Raw genomic sequence first — 19,381 nt, forward strand, 5'->3', positions numbered from 1 at the left:
TGAAGTGAGCTAGAGATCTGTATATTGAATTAGCTCTGGGCTGATAAATTCTTTGGGTTCTCCTACAGAGTAGTAAGGTAAATAAAATGCATAGGCTTGTCCTTAATGATCGGTCTAGAGTAGATAGGATTCCATAACAGACCATTTATTTAGCTACATGTAACAGAAACCTGGCTGTTGGAGTTTAAATACAAAGGGTTGCTAAGTGTCTTCTTAGAAGTCTGCAGTTAGTGGAACAGTGACTTCACTAGATCATCAGTATCTCCTATTTCTCCATCTTGTTTTCATGCTCATCAACTTTTTGGCTGTTCTACTTTTAGCCTGTATTGAAAGCAGGAAGGAGGGAAAGGAGACAGAAGAAAGGGTAATACCTAGGTTAAGACAGCAAAAAATTTCCCAGATATCCTTAGCAGACTTTTGACTACATCTTATTGATAGAAAACTCATAACATGATGATCCTTAGATTCCAAGGAATCTGGGATAGTATTTCATGACATTCACAACAAAAGCAGGATCTACTACTCTGGAAGGAGAGAATAGATAGGAACCAGAGACATCTTCCACAAGTAGTATGAAAAGTGCTATGCATACATTCATTGACAAAAAATATTATATGCACTTTGTGCTAGGCAATGTTCCAGGTACTGGGGATATAGTAGTGAATCAGACAAACAAGGTTCCTACTTTATTGGGGCTTATACTCTGGTGAGATGAACAATAAAGCAGATAAGATCATTTTAGTATTAAAAATTATACATACATACATTTATACATACACATATATATGTATTCATATACATATTCATTAATACATTTACCTGTACTAAATCACTTCTCTCAACAAACTTAAGTACTATATTGACAAAAGAATATGAAAGCACAGAAATGTTGAGCAACTCGCCAATAGTCATGCAACAAAGTAATAGAAGTAGGCTTTGAACAAAGGCAGTTGTAGCCCATTTACCTAACCACTGAGTTGTATCACATCACTGTGTGTTGAATGTAGGATGCTGTTTCAGTTACCTATTGCTGTTTAGGCAACTGTCCCCAAACTGTGTGGCTTAAGGTTACAACCACCATTACTTATTTTACTAATGAAACTAGGCAGGGTTTGGTAGGGTCAGCTTTTCTACTCCAAAAATTGTAAACTGGGGTATATCACTAGGAACTAGAAGATGCACTTTCAAGATAGCCAACCTATCTGTTTCCATGTGGGTCTCTACAGGGAAGTCTGGGTTTCCTCACTGCATGGTTCTAAGAGTGAGCTACCTAAGAGAATCAGGAGGAAGATGAATTATATGACCTAACTTCAGATTCAAGGAGAGGGAATAAGACTTCACTTCTCAGTAGGGAGTATCAACATTACACTGGAAGATGGGTTGTGAGATATTTTGGCCAGTTTGGGAAAATACAATCTATCACAGATACACTGGAAACAAAAGGAGGTACATGCTAACCCAGCCTAGAGTGGGATAAAGAGTTGGTCTTTGCAGGGTTATGTATAGGGGAAATGGGATTTTGAGAAATGAGCATGGTCTTTCTTGAAAACCTAAGCTGGAATGTTGGCCCTAATCATTCATTTATTCATTAAAATAACTCTCTGATTTGTTAGGCATGGTGCTGAACTTAGTAAGACACAATTTCTGCCCTCACAGAGCTTACAGATTGGTGGGAGATTGAGACACTGGGGAGCCTCTTGTTACCCTGTTTCCACTTTTACACAGTAGTCAAGGGGAATTTTAAACTTCCCTTATAAGGCTTCGTACTTCTCTTAAATAGAAACTCTTACCATGTTCCACATGGACTGGCATGATTTGGCTTTCTAGGCTCTTTTTGGTCTCCTATATTGGCCTTTCCATTTCTGAAATTCCCCTAAGCTCTTTCATGTCAGAGCATTCTCACATGCTCTTCCTCTGCATGGAGCACTCCACCTTCCACTCTTCCTTTGGCCAACTCCTATTAAAGTTGCTTAATCAAATGTCACTTTCCTAGAGAGTGTTCCTTGATCCCTCAAATAGTGTCACATTTCTTGTCATACCCTCTCAAGAGTGTTCTGAAACATCTTAACTATAATTAAAACATTTAGTATAATTGTTTAATGTCCATCTTCCTCCCTTGTTAGACTGTAAGCTCCATGAGGACGGCTCTTACTTGCCACCAAAACCTAGCACCTGGCCCACTGCCCATCCCAGAGCAGCTATTCAGTAGCTCTCCATAGAATGAGCAAATATGTAATAAATACTATAGAAGAGCCAAGTATGAAATGCCTCAGGGTACATAGCAGGAGCACCTAATCCCTTCAGGGGGATAAGGGAAGGCTTTCTGGGGAGGTTTCTCAAGCTGAGAGCTAAAGGGCATGGAGTTAGCCAAATAATGAAGAGGAGGGTAAGGGAGAGAGGTGGGGAGAGAGTGCTTCCTGCAGAGAATAAATAGCATGTGGAAACATTAGAGGTGATAATGTAAGCTCAAAAGAAGAAAAATGCAGAATGGTAAAGCTGAGAGGAGGGGGATGTGGCCGGTTGTGGGGGTAATGAGGAATATAAAAGCCAAACCAGGTCATTTTTTTAAAAAATTGATACATAATTCACAAACCATAAAATTCATCCTTTTAAAGGATACAACTGAAGTACTTCCCTAGCTTGCATGAGAACTTGAGTTCCATTTCCAGCACCACAAAATAAATACATAAATAAATACTTAAAAATATTCAATCAGGCTTAAGGATTTTGTAGGGAGGACATAATCAGATTTGCCTTTTAAAAAGGTGGCTTGAAGCCAGGCATGGTGGCATACACCTGGAATTCTAGTAGTTCAGGAGGCAGAGGCAGGAGGATCACAGGTTTGAAGCTAGCCTTAGCAATTTAGTGAGATCCTGTCTCGAAAATAAATAAATAAATAAAATTTAAAAAGGGTTTGGGTTTTAGCTCAGTGGATCAGTGCCCATGAGTTGAACTGCCAGTACCACCTCCCCCCGCCAAAAAAAAAAAAAAAAAAAAGTGACTTAACTACATTGCCAAGAAGGGATGGAATGGAGAGGAAAAAGTAGAGACAGGGTGGCCTGATGCCCTTTCAGTAGTCTGGGGACAAATGAAGGCAACTGGAACTAGGTTAGTGGTAGTGGTCAGAAAAGATGGACCAAAGTTACTGTGTAATTTATTGGGTAGAAGTCTGAGAGAGAGGGAAGACCCAAGAATGACACCAGGTGTATGGGCAGCTGAGAGGATGGTGAGTCCAGTGATAGAAAAGGAGAATGCTGGAAGATGAAAAAATGAAATTTTAGCTGGCTATATCCTTATATTCTGGGACATGAAAGTACACATGTCCAAACCCTGGGACTGGAAAGCTCTGGGTCAGAGTTACAGGTATGGGAATTGTTAGCAGATAGTTATAATAGCCAAAGACAGGACGAGATCATCTCAAGAATGCAGTATGGGTCAGGTGCCATAGTGCACGCCTGTAATTCTAGTGATTCAGGAGGCTGAGGCAGGAGGATCGAAAGTTTAAGATCAGTCTCAGCAACTTAGCAAGGGCCTAAGTACTCAGCAAGATCCTATATCAAAAACAAAAGGGCTGGGGTTGTGGCCCAGTGGTTAAGTGATCCTGGGTTCAATATCTGTTACGGGGGAAAAAAAAAAAGTGAATTCTGATCTAAGCAGAGGACCTAGGAGAAACAATATCTAAGGGAGGGGAGGAGGAAAAGGGGACTCACAGGGAAGAGCTGGAGAGTGACAGGGAAACTGGAAAAGGATGCCATGCAAATTAAAGGGAGAATACTTGAGAGGACGGAAAGTGTGAAATACTGCACAGAGGCTAAATAGTAATATGATGACTGGAGTATCTGGATTTAGCAAATAGCAGATCATTGGTGGTTTTGTTAGGCTATACACATGGGATATGAGAATCTAAAAACCCAACTGCAGAAGAGAGTTTTGTAACATGTACAGAATACCAACCTTTCATTAGATTCCATTTCTTCAATCATAAAATAGGGATGATAGAAGGTAACAGTAAGGACAATAGACATAACCCTGGACATGTTCACCCTAAATGAAAGTTTCTTATAATGTTGTTGAAAAGATTAAATGAGATAAAGTATGGTAAAATTCCCAGCACTATAAACATCCTTGGAAAAGACACTACCACTAACCAGTTTTAGTTTTCTTTCCCATTCCTTGTGTTAATCACTATTTAGTAACAAATACTTCCCTTGGAAATTCCTGAGATTTGGTAACATTCAGCATTCAGGTCCATCTGTCATAATTAAAAAATTAGTAGACCATATTTGTGACTAACATTTCAGTTAGAATTTCTGTGAGAAAATTTGAGTCAAGTAAAATGCAGTTTTATGTCATACCAAGTGAGGGAAAGCAAGGAAACAGGGCTAACTATAAGAAACAAGAGTAACTAAAGTCAGCCTCTTTGCTCCTTCAGTTTAAGGTGCTATATAATCCAGGTTGTGAGTCCTCTCAATTTGCAGTCATCTTAAGTGAATCATTCTGAAGTGAGAAATGGCTAAATGGTAAATTTGATTGTTTAGAATAACAGCTACCAATTATCGAGTGCCTTATTATACCTAGTGCCTTATGTAAGTTAGCTCATTTAATTCTTGCTACAACCTTGTGAGGATGGCTGGTTTACAGATGAGGATACTGACACCTAAGGGATAAACAACTTTCCCAGAGTGAAAGTTAGTAAGTATAGAGCTTGGTTATCTCTCTGACTGTATAGCTCCAACTCTTCCTCTTATGGACAGATTAGGTAGCTTCATTATTGGCTCTGGAACATATTTCAGAAGTTAAATAGTTTGGGGACATAGAATCTTTTAAAAAAAATTAGTTGGTTTTAACTTGGGAATTATATCAAATTTAGTCTGAAATTAATATAATTCCTTACACAGAAAGTTAGATAGTAGCAAAGGGCCAAGAGCAAATGGAGGGGCAAGAGGATGACAGCTGAGGTTAGCACTATAACACATCTATAATCTGAAGAGTAATCAGTGGGAAAAGTGTCAGGGCAATATTACTGGGACTACTATGGCTTGACAATAGATGGAAAGAGCAAGACATTTCAAACTGGCCAGCTATTGGGAAACCTAGGCTATCCTTATCCCAAATGCTTGAAACAAACATTTGAGATATTGAATTTTTTCAGGTTTTGGAATACTTGAATATACTAGTGAAACATTGTGGGTATGGGATCCAATTCTAAACATGAAATTCATTTATGTTTCATATATACATTATACACATAGCCAGAAGGTAATTTGATAAAATATTTTTAATGTGCCTGCATTTTGACTGTGACCCATCATAAGAGGAACCTTTCACTGTGGACACTATGTTGGTGCTCTTGGATCTTGAAGCATTTCAGATTTTGGATTAGGGATGTGAACTCAACCTACATCAAGAAGTTGTTAAAAGGCAATGTTAAGCAGCATGCTTATAATTACAGTGACTTGTGAGGCTACAGCAGGAGAACCAGAACTTAGACAGACCCCATCTCAGAATAAAAAATAAAAAAAGGTTGGGTGTGTAGCTCAGTGGTAGAGCATCCTGGGTTTAATCCCTGCTACCAAAAACAAACAAACAAAAAACCCATCACATATCAAGCTAAGGACTTTGAGAAACAAATACATTATACCCCCTTAAAGCCAACTTCTATCTCAATTCCTGTGATTTTAACAATAGCATTTCAATCCTTGAGTTATCATATCATCTGCATTTTCACCTTTTCTTCAGGTTTACTCTGGTCCATGAATTTGGGTATATAAATGCCTGTTTTACCTCTTAGTAGCTCTGGTCTTAGATAAGATGTTTAATCTCCTTTTTTTTTCTGAGGATGGGGAAGAGGCCATTGGAAATTAAACCCAGGGGCACTTTACCACTTTACAATGAGCTACATCCCCAGCCCTCTTTAGTTTTGAGACAGAGTCTCTCTAAATTGCCCAAACTGGTCTAGAATTTGTGATAATCCTGCCTTCACATCCTGAGTAGCTGGGATTACAGATGTGTACCACTGAATCCAGTTTATTTAATCTTCTTTTACCTCTGCTTCCTCATCTGCAAAATGGAGATTGATAATTTCTATTTTATAAGGTTACTGGAAGGAATAAGTGAGTTAGTACATATTAAGTACTTACTTAGGGTATTTCACTTACAAAGTAAAACTTCATAAAAATCAGCAATCATACCTGGGTGTGGTGGCACATGCCTATAATCCCATCAGCTCAGGAGGCCAAGGCAGGAGGATCACAAGTTCAAAGGCAGCCTCAGCAATTTAGCAAGGCCCTAAGCAACTCAGGGAGCCCCTGTTTCTAATTAAAATACAAAAAAGGGCTGGGGATGTGGCTCCGTGGTTGAGTGCCCCTGGGTTCAATCCCCAGTACCTATCCCCCAAATAGCAATCATCATCCATTTTTTACACATAAATTATTTACTTTATATTTTGATTTATCTGATGTCTTTATTTCAACAAGAAAACAAACACTAAAGCTAGTGTGGTGGCACAGACAGGAAGTAGATTTCTGGTGGGTCAGTTTTGCAATGTTCTGTTCACTCTGGAAGCCCAGACTACAGTGCTTCTCTGGCCTATCCAACAATTTTGTAAGTTAACTTCCTGCATAAAATCCCTTTTTGCTTAAAGGAACTAAAATTGCTTCTGTTACCTCCAAGTTCTCTAAAGCACACACTACTTACTGAATGAGCAGTTTGTCATAAATGGTATAAATATTTTCCTGGTTTTTCTTTTAACCTTGTTTGTGATGTTTTGTATAGAGTAAAATTATTTATTTATTTATTTATTTGTACTGGGGATTGAACTAGGGGCACTCAACCACTAAGCCACATCCACAGCCCTATTTTATATTCTATTTAGAGACAGGATCTCACTGAGTTGCTTAGCACCTCACCATTGCTGAGGCTGGCTTTGAACTCATGATCCTCCTGCCTCAGCCTCCCTAGCCGCTGATATTACAGGTATGTATCACCACACCCAGCTAATTTTATTGAGTAAATCTGTAAGTATTTTACTTTATGGCTGTTACTCATGTAACTTAAGACTTAAAATTTTTTTTTTTTTTTTTAGTTGTTGATGGACCTTTATTTTATTTGCTTATTTAGATGTGGTGCTGGGAATCGAACTCGTGCCTCACACATACGAGGCAAGCACTCTACTCCAGAGCTACAACTCCAGCCCCAAGTTTAAGACATTTTTACCTCCAGGAAAATATTTTCTTATGTCACATTCTAGTTCTTTTAAATTTTTGTTTTTAATATAGCTGTTTAATCAGAAGAGAACTCCTTCAAAATACTGATGTTAAACCTACATATTTAACAATATGCATGTTTGTCCTTTCCTTCTTCCCTTCTGACCTGTCTGAAGTTAATCCCTTCACTTGTGCTCTTGCTCTCATTCTTTCCTCCTATTTCCTGGAAGTAGATAAGACTTCCTAATTTGAGTGTAAGGAAGAGATCATTTCTCAGCCTGTTATAGTTTAGATATTAGGTATCCCCCAAAAGCTCATGTGTGAAACAATGCAAGAAAGTTCAGAGTTGAAATTATTGGGTTATGAGAACATTATCTAATCAGTATATTGATCCCCTGATAGGGATTAATTGGGTGGTAACTATAGGCAGGGTGGAGGAGATGGGTCTTTGGGAGGGTGCCTTTGAATATATATTTGCCCCTGGAGAGTGGAACTCTCTCTGTGCTTCTTGGGGGTCTTGTTCAGATATGCTTTCCTCTGTTACAATCTTCTACCTTGATGTTCTAAGTCATCTTGGGCCCAGAGCAATGGAGTTGGCTATCATGGAGTGAGACTCTGAAACTGTGAGCCCCCTAAATAAACTTTTCTTCAAGTCTTTTGGTCACAGCAGTGAAAAAAAGCTGACTAAAACATAGCCTTTTGACTAAGATCAAATGAGTATAAGGAAGAAGCCTGAGGAATTTGAATAAGTCACTGTGGAGAACTGACTCAAAAAGGAAAATGATTTGGAATAAGGTTTTCTGAGCAGGGATACTAGTCCGAATGGTTATGGTATTTTCTTCCACAGCACTTTGAAGTGCACCAAGGCAAGGGGTTTCCAAGAAAGAAAATGAGAAATGGGCACCAGCACTGGCAGGAGAGTTGTTGAAATGAAAGACCATGGAATTTAAACTGGACAAGAGGGGCTGGGGTTGTGGCTCAGTGATAGAGCGCTTGCCTAGCACGTTGTGAGGCCCTGGGTTCGATCCTCAGTACCATATAAAAATAAATAAGTAAAATAAAGGTATTGTGTCCAACTACAACAAAAAAATAAATACTTTAAAAAATAAACTGGTCAGGAAAGGAGGTGAAGACAGAATGGAGGAGAAATAATTAGGAGAAAATTAAGAGTTAGGTAGATAGAATGTCTCATGGGGGTCCAGGAATAGTAAGATATAAGTAAACGAGAGAGCTAGAAAAATACAAAGTTGTAGCCAAAACGGAGGCTTGAATTTAATATTACAAAAGAGGTAGGTACAAAGGCTGGGGATGCAAAAGTAGGATGGAGAATAAGGTCTCTGGAAATCAGGGTTTCGAGGAACTGAGAGGGTGATAAAAGGATCTTTCATATGGATCCTAAGGTGACCCATGATGATGGCAGAACTAAGCCAGTATCTTCCGTGAATGAGAGGAATGGTCAGGAGGTTAAGTGGTTGACAGTGTAGGAGAGAGATTAAGGAATATACAGCTAGACTGCAGGAGCCTTCAAGGAATATAAGCTTTTTATACAAGATGGGGGAATGTGGAAATAACCCTGGAGATAAAGAATTAGATTCACTCAGGTATGTGATGTGATGATTCCAGGTCTATTTTATATATTACTTTAAAATATCTATTTGGGACTACCAAACTTCGTGACCACTGTCTCCTATTCATACTCTCTTCCTTCTTCTGGTGTGTGTGTATATATGTATGTATGTATGTGTGTGTGTGTGTGATATATTTTATATATATATATATATATATATATATTTGGATTATTTATTTATCCAGCCAGCCAGTATTGGGGATTGAAGTCAGGGCCTTGTGCATGCTAGGTAAGTGCTCTACCACTGAGCTAAAAAAAACCCCAACCCCTTTTTGTTTTTAAATTTTGAGTCAGGGTTTCGCTAAATTGCCCATGCTGATGCAAATTTGGGATCCTCATGCCTGAGCCGCTCCAGTTGCTAGGATTACAGGTGTGTACCACTGTGCCAGACTATATTTGGTAACTTTGTTTTTCTCCCTGTGGTACTTGGGATTGAATCCAGAGGTGCTTTACCATTGAGCTACAACCCCAGTCTTTTTTATTTTTTTATTTTGAGATAGTATCTCACTAAGTTGCTGGACCACTGAGTCCTGGAACTTAAGATTTTCCTGCCTCAGTCTCCCAAGTAGCTGGGATTATAGGCATGTGTCACCATACTTGGCCAATATTTAAATTTTTGAGGAACAGTCAGTTTGTATTGTTCTTGACTTCCACGTAGCATCTGGCAGCAAGTATCCTGTCTTTCTTTTGGAAGCTGTGTTTCTATTCTTCCATAGTAACAATATCTGGTACATCTTTTATCCTAACAATTTGTTTTTCTTTGGTTTGTTTCTCTTCTCCTCCTTGCCTCCATCTTTCAAAGTTCCCCCAAGGTTCTGGCCTCTACTCTTCACTTTATATTCCAACATTCTTACTCTACTATAATTTTCTATTATGAAATTACCACTCCAGTCAGATGACTTCCAATGCCACCTGCTAAATGCTTTCTTATTCAACCTAGACTGCCCTTGCTTTTCCTGTCTGCTATATAGATCCTAGTTATTCTTTTGGGGCCAATTTCAAACACAAACACAATTACATATGAAAGTTCTTCACTGACTCCCTCTACTCTCCACCCCACCACCCCCATGCAAGATTTCTTCTCCAAACACTTAGATTTTACAGCCCATAGCAATAATCAAAATCACATATTCATATTTAGCTTTTTTTGTGTTTATGTCTGATCTCCTCCCTCTACCTAGCCAATCTCTTGGTCACTTAAAAAGTTGCTTGACAACATTTTCAAGTTGCTTGAAAAGATAAAAAAATAAATTTACCTTCCCAATAGCAACTACTATAGTTTCTTGTATATTCTTCTAAGTATACCCTGTGGATATTCACATATTTTTTCTTTCACAAATGGCATCATGTTTATAAATATATATATATTTTTCTATATCTTTCCTTTTCCTCCTCATACTTTAATTAGTCTTTAAAGTGGAACTTCTCTAATGTTTTCAAAAGCATATCAGTATATCCACTGATTATACTTTGCTTACATGTTTTTCTCTTCAAAGGACCAGAGATTAATAAGGAGTGATTTCTTTAGAGAAATCAGACTACTTTTTATCTCATTTAGCTCCATTTGCTAATGTGATCAATTAAATGTGTTTACACAAATTAAACTTTCTCATTGTAAAAATTCAGAATTAACAAATTAAAAATCTTTGATATGTGTACCTTCAGAATTTTAAAAGGCAATTTTATAAATAAAAATATATCTCTAGAAATATTTAAAATTGTTTTTAATTTTTTTAAAACACAAATAAATTAACAAGTATCATAATGTAAATACTGTTTTGTAGCCTGTTTTTTTCCATGCAACTGTATATTGAAGAATCTGACCCTATTTATATATACAGATGTAACTCACTTTTCATGATTGTTGTGTAGTTTGCTTAGCTATTCCTTACTATTGGAGATTTTAGGGTGTTCAGAAGTTTTTGCTACACACTGTTATAATGAACATCTTTGCACATGTCATTTTATGTACAAGTGTGATGAGAAACATCTACTGTTTCCCAAAAGTAGGTGCTAAGGAGGATGTGGTAGCATATACCTATAATCCCAGCAACTTGGGAAGCTGAGGCAGGAGGCCCACCCTGGGCAACTTTGTGAGACTCTGTCTCAAAATTCTAAAAGAGCTAGGGATATAGCTCAGTGGCAGAACATTTACCTGGCATGTGCTAGGTCCTGGGTGCAATCCCCAGAACCTCAAAAAGAGAAAAGAGAATAGATGGTAAGAAGTCGAATTGTGGGCTGGAGCTGGAGCTCAGTGGCAGAGCGCTTGCCTGGCATGCGTGAGGCATTGAGTTTGATCCTTAGCACCACATAAAAATAAATAAAGGGCTATCCATCTACAACTACCAAAAAAAAAGACGACGAAGAAGAAGTAGTAGTAGTAATAGTAGTAGTAGTAGTAGTAGTAGTTGTGGAATCCTGTGTCAAAAAAAAGTTTGTAAGTATAAACTGTACATGGTGGTGCATACCTCTAATCCCAGCTCTGTGGGAGTCTAAGGCAGGAGGATCCCAAATTTGAGGACAACCTCAGCACCTTAGTCAGACCCTGCCTCAAAATGAAAAAAATTTTAAAAGATTTGTGGGTGTAGCTTAGTGGTAGAGTACTCCTGTATTCAATCCCACTACTGAAAAAAAAAAAAAAGTATAATAAATACAATTAAATTGACCTTTGCCAATTCTGTGGTATAACTGTTATAAGTTAATAATAGTAATACAATGTGACCTTCAATTTTGGTTTCCTTTAAAACCATAGGACATCCTATTGACTCAGAAGTCATATAGTATATAATACAAAGTACACTAGAATAGCAATTGATAGATTCAAGTCCTGGTTCTGTCCTTAACTAATAATAATTGATCTTAGGCAATCCTATCAATATCTAAGCTCCAGTTTCTGAACCTAAAAATGTGGTATGGGTACCATTAGTAGCATGGAAGACACTTTAATTTTTTTTTTTTAGTTGTCCATGGACCTTTATTTTATTTATTTATATGTGGTGCTGAGAATCAAACCCAGTGCCTCACACATGTAAGGCAAGTGCTTTACCACAGAGCTACAACCCCAGCCCCACTTTAATTTTTATTGATTTTATTTTAATAATTAGTTGTAATTTAAAATAAATCAGGAAGCTATAATTACCAAATCTAATCAAAGATTTATGGATATTATTTCCATTAATATAAAATTTACTTTTTTTTTTAATTGTAGATAGATACATAATATTTATTTATTTTTATGTGGTGCTGAGGATCAAACCCAGTGCCTCACACATGCCTGGCAAGTGCTTTACCACTGAGCTACAGCCCCAGCCCTAAAATTTACTTTTAAAAAATTTATTTAAGTTAAAGAAAAGTTCATCAGCTGGGTTGGTATTGTGATGCATGCTTGTAATCTTCACCTTGGGAGGCTGAGGCAGGAGGATCACAAGTTCAAAGCCGGCCTTAGCAAATTAGTGAGGCCCGAAGCAACTCAGGGAGACCTTATCTCTAAATAAAATATAAAAAAGGGCCGAGGAATGTGGCTCAGTGGTTGAGTGCTCAACATGGGGTTCCTGACTTTTCACTATGTTAAGGACATTAAGAACCACAAAACCCTGACACACATACTCATCATCATTACTTCATAAAAAGATATTTTAAATGTTTTATAATTATAAAACATGTAAATATAGTCTGAAAAAATTTTCAAATTGTATAGGAAATATTAAAAAGTCATTTTCAGCCAGGTATGGTGGCACAGCTACTCAAGAGACTGAGGGAGGAGGATCACAAGTTGCAGGCCAGATCCTGTCTCAAAATAAAAGAACTGGTGATGTACCTCAATGGTAGAATGCCCCTGGGTTCAAACCCCTCTACTGCAATAAGTAAATAAACAAAAATTTTAAAGCCATTCTCTTGCTCTCTCTCTAAAATCCACTCATGGACCTTCTTCCATACAGATCTATCTTACTTTTACAAAGGACATTTTTAGCATTATAAAAGTTTGGGTGCATATGTAATTGTTAATTTATAAATATGTGTGTACATTTATATAATACTTATGATATGTAGAATATGTAACATAAAAATATATGTACATATATTTATTATATGCTAAATGTAGTATGCTACATATTTATCCTATATGAAAATATATAGAAGAAATAAAAAATTTCAGAATAAAGGATAGGCTTTTTGGGAAAGGACAAGTGGCAACCAATGATTTAGATGACTCCCCGTTGCTATAATTCCATGATTGAGTCTAAAATATCCTGAGAATTTACGTGCCTTTCATTATTATCAGTAACATATTTGGAAAATCATAGATTACAGTGTTTTTAATACTTCAATCTACATGTTGTATGAGCACAATTCTGTGCATTTTTACTTATTAGTTTCCTATATCAATTTTAACCTGAGGTCACAGACTTCAGGGTATTCATAACATCATGAACATATATATGATATTACATATATATATATATATATATATATATATATATATATGTATATATGTATATATATAGTTTTTTTCCTGGGGAAAAATAATTTCTAATCCAAATAAATTTCTTGATTTTTCTTTACATAATAATATTATTGGTTGGGGAGTCCCCTCAATGTTTTTCCTTTTTTTCCCTTTTGTATGTGTGCAGGGGAGCATCTAATTTCTATTTTGCATCTGATAGCTGCATATCTGAATTCCTTGTTCTCACCTTAACAAGTCTAATTTTTTTTAAAAAGTCTCTATCCATTAATCATAGGGATTTAATTACTTATTTTTTTTAGTTGTACATGGACACAATATCTTTATTTTTTATTTGTTTATTTTTATGTGGTACTGAAGATTGAACCCAGTGCCTCACACATGCAAGGCAAGCACTTTACCCACTGAGCTACATCCCCAGCCCTGGATTTAATTTAAAAAATCTTTTTTTGGTACCAGGCATTGAACCCAAGGGTTTTTAACCATTAAGCCATATCCACAGCCTTCTCTATTTTAAGACAGGGTCTCACTAAGATGCTTAGAGCCTCGCTAAGTTGGTGAGGATGGCTTTGAATCTGCAATCCTCCTGCCGCAGCCTTCTGAACCACTGGTATTACAGGTGTGTGCCAACATACCCAGCTAAAAAAAAGTCAGTCTTTTTTTTTTTTTTTAAAGTACAGAAAGACAGAAAAAGGCAGAGGGTGATGCCTACATTGAAACTGACAGGCAGGGAGACAAGCAGCTAGAGTCAGTAGGATATACAGGCATAGATAAAAGGCCTAATAAGCATAGACATGTGAAAGAAATATAGAGAAACTTGGAAACACAGAAGGAGAGACAGAAGAACTGACCAGGTATAGAAGAAGGATAGCAGAAAAACAGGTTGACAGAAAAAAATGACCACAGTGAGGCAGGCAAGATCACCAAGGGAAACACAAATAAGTGAACAGAAAGGAGAAGAGAGAGAGAGAAGAAAGGCACACTGATGAAGAAAACTATAAGGTAAGAAGGAAGACAAAGTGATAACAGTGTTTTATACAACAGAGTGCCTTATAATTATTTCAGGCAGACAGGGAGAATCCAGCAGACAGATGGGGTGATGGAGAGATATATGTCAATCACACAGAAGAGAGGAGAGGTAGCCAATCAGAAGGAAAAGCTAGAATGAAGACCAAGACAGATACAAAGAAGGAATAAACAAATAAATAAATAAAAGAGAAGGGGTGGTGGGGGGAGAAAGAAGAGCAACACAGAGATAAGAGGCTAAAACAGTTGAATTCAGGAATATACAGTAAATAAGCAGAAATGAAAGAACAGTATATCCTGTAAAGTCTTATCATCTTTCTCAAAGAGACCTAGTTAGAAGCTGAGTCTTTGTCTCCCTGCTAAAGAGTTATAATGTTTCTAAGGCAGCATGGGAGAAGATCCAGAAGGAAGGATGAAAAAGGAGACATTTTAATAAGGAGCAAAGCTGTTGAGATGAGGAGAAAGAAACTTCTGGGATAGGCCCAAGTCAACCACCTAAAAGGAGCTGGCTCATGCCTGTAATCTGAGATACTCTGGAGGCTGAGGTAGGAGGATCACAAGTGTGAGGCTAGCCTGGGCAACTTGATGAGACCCTTTATCAAAACAGAAGTAAAAAGGCCTGGAGATGTGGTTCAGTGGTAAAGATCCCCTGGCTTCAATCCCCAGTACCAAAGCAAAACAGTACAAAACTCTCAAAGGATCTAGATTGGTATGACTTCATAGAATTCATATAGATAAAAAGGAAAGATAGAGCAGGCCACTGTCTATTTGTGTTTAAGCACAGCTTACAAACTATCTGTACTTATTAATTGTACTATTATTTATCTGGTAGTTTTTAGTATATTCATTTAATGCATTCATGTCTTTCTTTTCTCAATTAATACATACTTCAGCAATGAAGAGACCAAGAATGTGTTTCCAGACAACTATGTAGAGTAGAATAGGAGATCAGGAGAGAACAAGACCTTTCTAAGAATTCCTTTGGTACTGGTAGTAAAAGCAGGTAATTAGCAACAGTCAATCAAAAACAGAAGTTCCATAAAGTAGAATCAGAAAGACAAGAGGCAAGAGGTGGCAAGTCATGTAAAGTTAGGAAGGAGCATCCAGCAAAACTGAAAAAAAAAAAACATAAGGAGTACAGCAAAACCAAGTAGACTTGTGTATGTATAGATTCTTCTCTCAGGCATTATCCAAGAAATGTGACATAGTGGCTGCCTCTTGGGAGAGGAAATCATGGCCAGGGAGCGAATAAATGGGAGGTTTACTTTGCACACTGCTAGTTATATACTTTTACATTTTCATACCACAGTTATGTCTATTCAAAAGTTAATTGAGGCTCGGCGCAATAGCATAAATCAGTAATCTCAGCGATTCAGGAGACTGAGACCAGAATATTTCAAGTTCGAGGCCAGGCTGGGCCACTTAATGAGACCCTGTTTCAAAAAATAAAAAGTATTGTGGATATAGTTCAGTGATAGAGTGCTTGCCTAGCACATGCAATGCCCTTCATTCAATCCCGAACACCACACACACATACACACACAAGCTGATTGGGGAAGAGGGGACTAAAGCTGATTGGGGAAGAGGGGACTAAAACAAAAAAAGAAAGAAAAGCAAGCAGGGATGTGGACATAAAGAAAGAGCCTATCAAACAGACAGTAAAAAGGCAGGAAAATAGAGACTAGGGGAATGGCAAAAAGACTGAGGTGTAGGCAGCCTGTCTAGGAAGCAGAAAGAAAAAGACATGACTGAAATGGAAGCAAGTGTGAGAGAAGACAGGGTAGGAGATATGATACAAAAGCAGGTAAGACTTTGGAGGAAGGGGTTACTGAGAAGTCTGGAGAGAGAGACCATCCCCCTTCATGGGATGTTAGCAGAAAGCAAGTCAAGGGAGAAAGAGGTGATAAACAGAAAGAGGGAAAAGATACAGGCTTTAAGCAGTAAGAGAACAGAGAGCAAGTAGGGAAGACAGGCAAGAAGACAGAACTAATGGGAAGCAAGGAAAAATGATGAAAAGAGATAAATAGGAACAAGTAGAAGGGCAAGATAAGAGGCAAACCAAGATGGGGATGGCCATAGCAGGACCTGGAAGGTAGACAAACCAAGAGATGCAGGCTAAAAAAAGTGATAGAGACAGGCAGGCGGGGAGACAGATGGCTAGAGAGAGAGTGGTGGGCAAACAGCCAGAGAAGCAGACAGACAACCAGAGAGAGAAAAAGGCTGCCAGCCAGTCAGGAAGGAGCAGACAGGCAGGCAGGCAGACACCATAACAAGAGCAAGCAGGTAAAGAGGCAGGCAGAAACAAGGATAGAAGACGACAAATCAAGAGGTCAGCAGGGAGGAAAAAAGATCAGGAAAGAGATACAGACAGGCAGAGGGGCAGATGGACAAGGAGAGAATCAGGAAGATTAAAAAATCTGTATATAAAGCATACTCAAGAGAAAAAATGATGAAGGCCTGCATAGGGATGCACATGGCCACCTTTAGCCACCCACACCTGCAGATCATGCCACATGTGGCAGGCGGGCAGAGAGATTCAGCATAGAGTGAGAGGACCGAAGGCAGAGAGACTTGTGGAGCACCACATGATGCATAGTGTACCCCCACCAACACACACACACACACACACACACACACGGAGACACTTTTTCTAGACCTTGGTTTGATCCACAGACATACAGAAGGGACCAGAAAGGGGGAGACAGGCACAAACAAGGAAGAGCCATACACAGAGATGACACAGGAAGACAGAAGAAAACAGAGGACAGAGATGGAAAGTCACTTGCAGGTGATGGAGACTGAGAGTCAAAGGCAAGACAGACAGTATTAGCAAACAATAAAGATGCACACATAGAAAAGCCATACTCAGAAAAAAAGGAGATACCCAGATGAACTAGTACAGAGACTCAGAGAGCGGACAAGAGAGCTAAATTGAATGGAAGAGGAATGATTTGGGAGCATAGGAAAGAGAGTTTCACAGTTCAAATTATTAGGGAAAAAAGGGGAAACCAATGTTCAATAAGGTACAGTAGTAGGAGCGGGGTAGGATATCAACAATGAACATTTTATTTTAGCCTTATAAACAAAAATTTATATTGTATTCCCTTGTCACTAATGCTTTCTGACTGCTGTGCTCTTGAGCAGGGCTGGGGGCCAGCAATTACACTTCAGAGGTGAGAAATGGCCCAGGAAAGAGACCATTCTACTGGCCTGGGATGGGAAGCAAGGGAGGGGCAAAGTGAGATCAAAAGAATGGGAGAAAACTAGAGTAAGAAAAAGGTGAGGTACAAAAAGGGTAGAATTAAAGGTAATTCACCTCCTTCCTTTGCTCCATTCATTGGCAAGCTGTATTTTATGTCTAGACCTCTTTGATCAAATCTGTTTGAGAAAGCTACTTTTTGGACTCGTTTTCAACTGTCCATCTGATTCCTGATACCACATTTAAAATAAACACTAGGGTAGAGGAAACCAAGGGTTAGCAAGATAGACAAAAATGCCTGAGTGTAACCCCTACCTCAGTCCCAGTTACTTTTCTCTTTCCTGGTACCTCAGTTTCTTCTACTTTATCAGTGCTGGAGATCATGGAGGAAGGGAAATATACTGAAACAGGAGAAAAGAGAAAATAATTTCACAATCTTCAGACTTTATCTCTCCCCTTTATTCTAAAAATCTGTTCTATTTAACCCCAAATTAATTCCTCAAGTCAGCTTAATTTTATATGCCAGCAACTTGGGGAGGGGAGGCTGAGGGAAAGGGAAAAAAAGTGAAGATAAAATTTACAACAATTATAAATCACTGAAAAGGCTGGGCAAAGGGGAGAATCAAACATGGACTCCTTTGAAAAAAAAACTCAATCATCGTATCTATTCATATCTCTCCCCCAAAAGTCACTAGGATTTCTGTCACTTTTTTTAAAGAAATAAGAAAAATATCCAGTACCGCTTCTCATTTAAAAGATACGTACACAATTAAATGCATTTTGACTTCAATGAGGTATGTAGAAACAGAGTTATATATAAACATATATTTCATCTTTTTCCTTTTCAATGCCTGAAGGGGAAAAAAAAAACCTTCACATCAAACCACTCCCTTCTGAAGTATTCAAAAAAAAAAAAAAAAGCTTTTCTTTAGAGAAGGGAGGTGGGGAGAAAGAGACTAGTAAAGAAAAGAAAAAAAATTCAATCTAGTTGGACTAGTATCTAACTAGTTAACCTTTAACAATTTATGCTGATGTCAGACTGAGCATGAGTACTGATTAATGCCCCCCCCCAATATTTTTTATAAGGGGGGAGTTAGTCACAGCAGCCATTTTTGTTTTATGCAGAAATCCTTCATGCCCCCCCAACACACACACACACACACACACACACACACACTTCAGTACACAAGGAAAATATCTCTATTAATCTGTGCACTAATCAGTTATGAAAAAAGGAAGAAATTTGTGGGTTTCTGGGTAGAGGGTTGGAGATGGGGGTGTAACAGGGAGGAGAATGGGGGGGTGAAAAATGAAATATTAAGCCAGCCATTTTGTTTTAAAAGGGGATTTTTCCCCCTCTCTCTTTCTTTATGGAGGGGGTGGCGGTGCTGGAGGGGGGGGTTGTTTTAAAAATAATTTCAAGGCGGCCATCTTAGTGCCTCAGCTCTGAGAAATATTTCTGAGCGCCCCCCTCAGAATTTAAATATATTTAAAGCAACGGAGAGGGGGGTAGAGAGAAGTCGAAAACTTTTATATATATATATATATATACACACACACATATATATATATATATAATTTTTTTTTCTTTTTAAAAATCCCCTTTCTTGTTCTCTTGGGAGGAAAGAGAAGGGGGAAAAAAGTCTCTCCTCANAGGGGCGGCCGAACGAGCGCCCCTCAGGCTGCGACCCCGGTGGGGTTGCACCGAGGCAGGGTGAGGTTTCTATGTGTGGTGTGGAGCAAACCCCCACCCCACTCCACTCGGCACTTGGGCCGGCAGAAAGATGACAGTGTCCATAGGACCCCTTTCCACCAGCGGGGACTTCGGTGCCCTCCAGCTCTGGGGCGTGTGGTGGCACGCG

General features: G+C 38.4%; 1 long non-coding RNA gene across 1 annotated transcript; it reads right to left on the minus strand.

The window, feature by feature from the left end:
- Positions 1-124: 124 nt before the first annotated feature.
- Positions 125-17,922, minus strand: LOC107158013. Its single transcript, XR_001505570.2, has 2 exons — positions 17,835-17,922; positions 125-321 (listed from the first exon to the last, which is right to left on the minus strand). It is a non-coding gene; the product is annotated as an uncharacterized LOC107158013 (long non-coding RNA).
- Positions 17,923-19,381: the final 1,459 nt, after the last annotated feature.

This window comes from Marmota marmota, unplaced genomic scaffold (assembly GCF_001458135.2).
Source record: "Marmota marmota marmota unplaced genomic scaffold, marMar, whole genome shotgun sequence".
Taxonomy (NCBI): domain Eukaryota; kingdom Metazoa; phylum Chordata; class Mammalia; order Rodentia; family Sciuridae; genus Marmota; species Marmota marmota.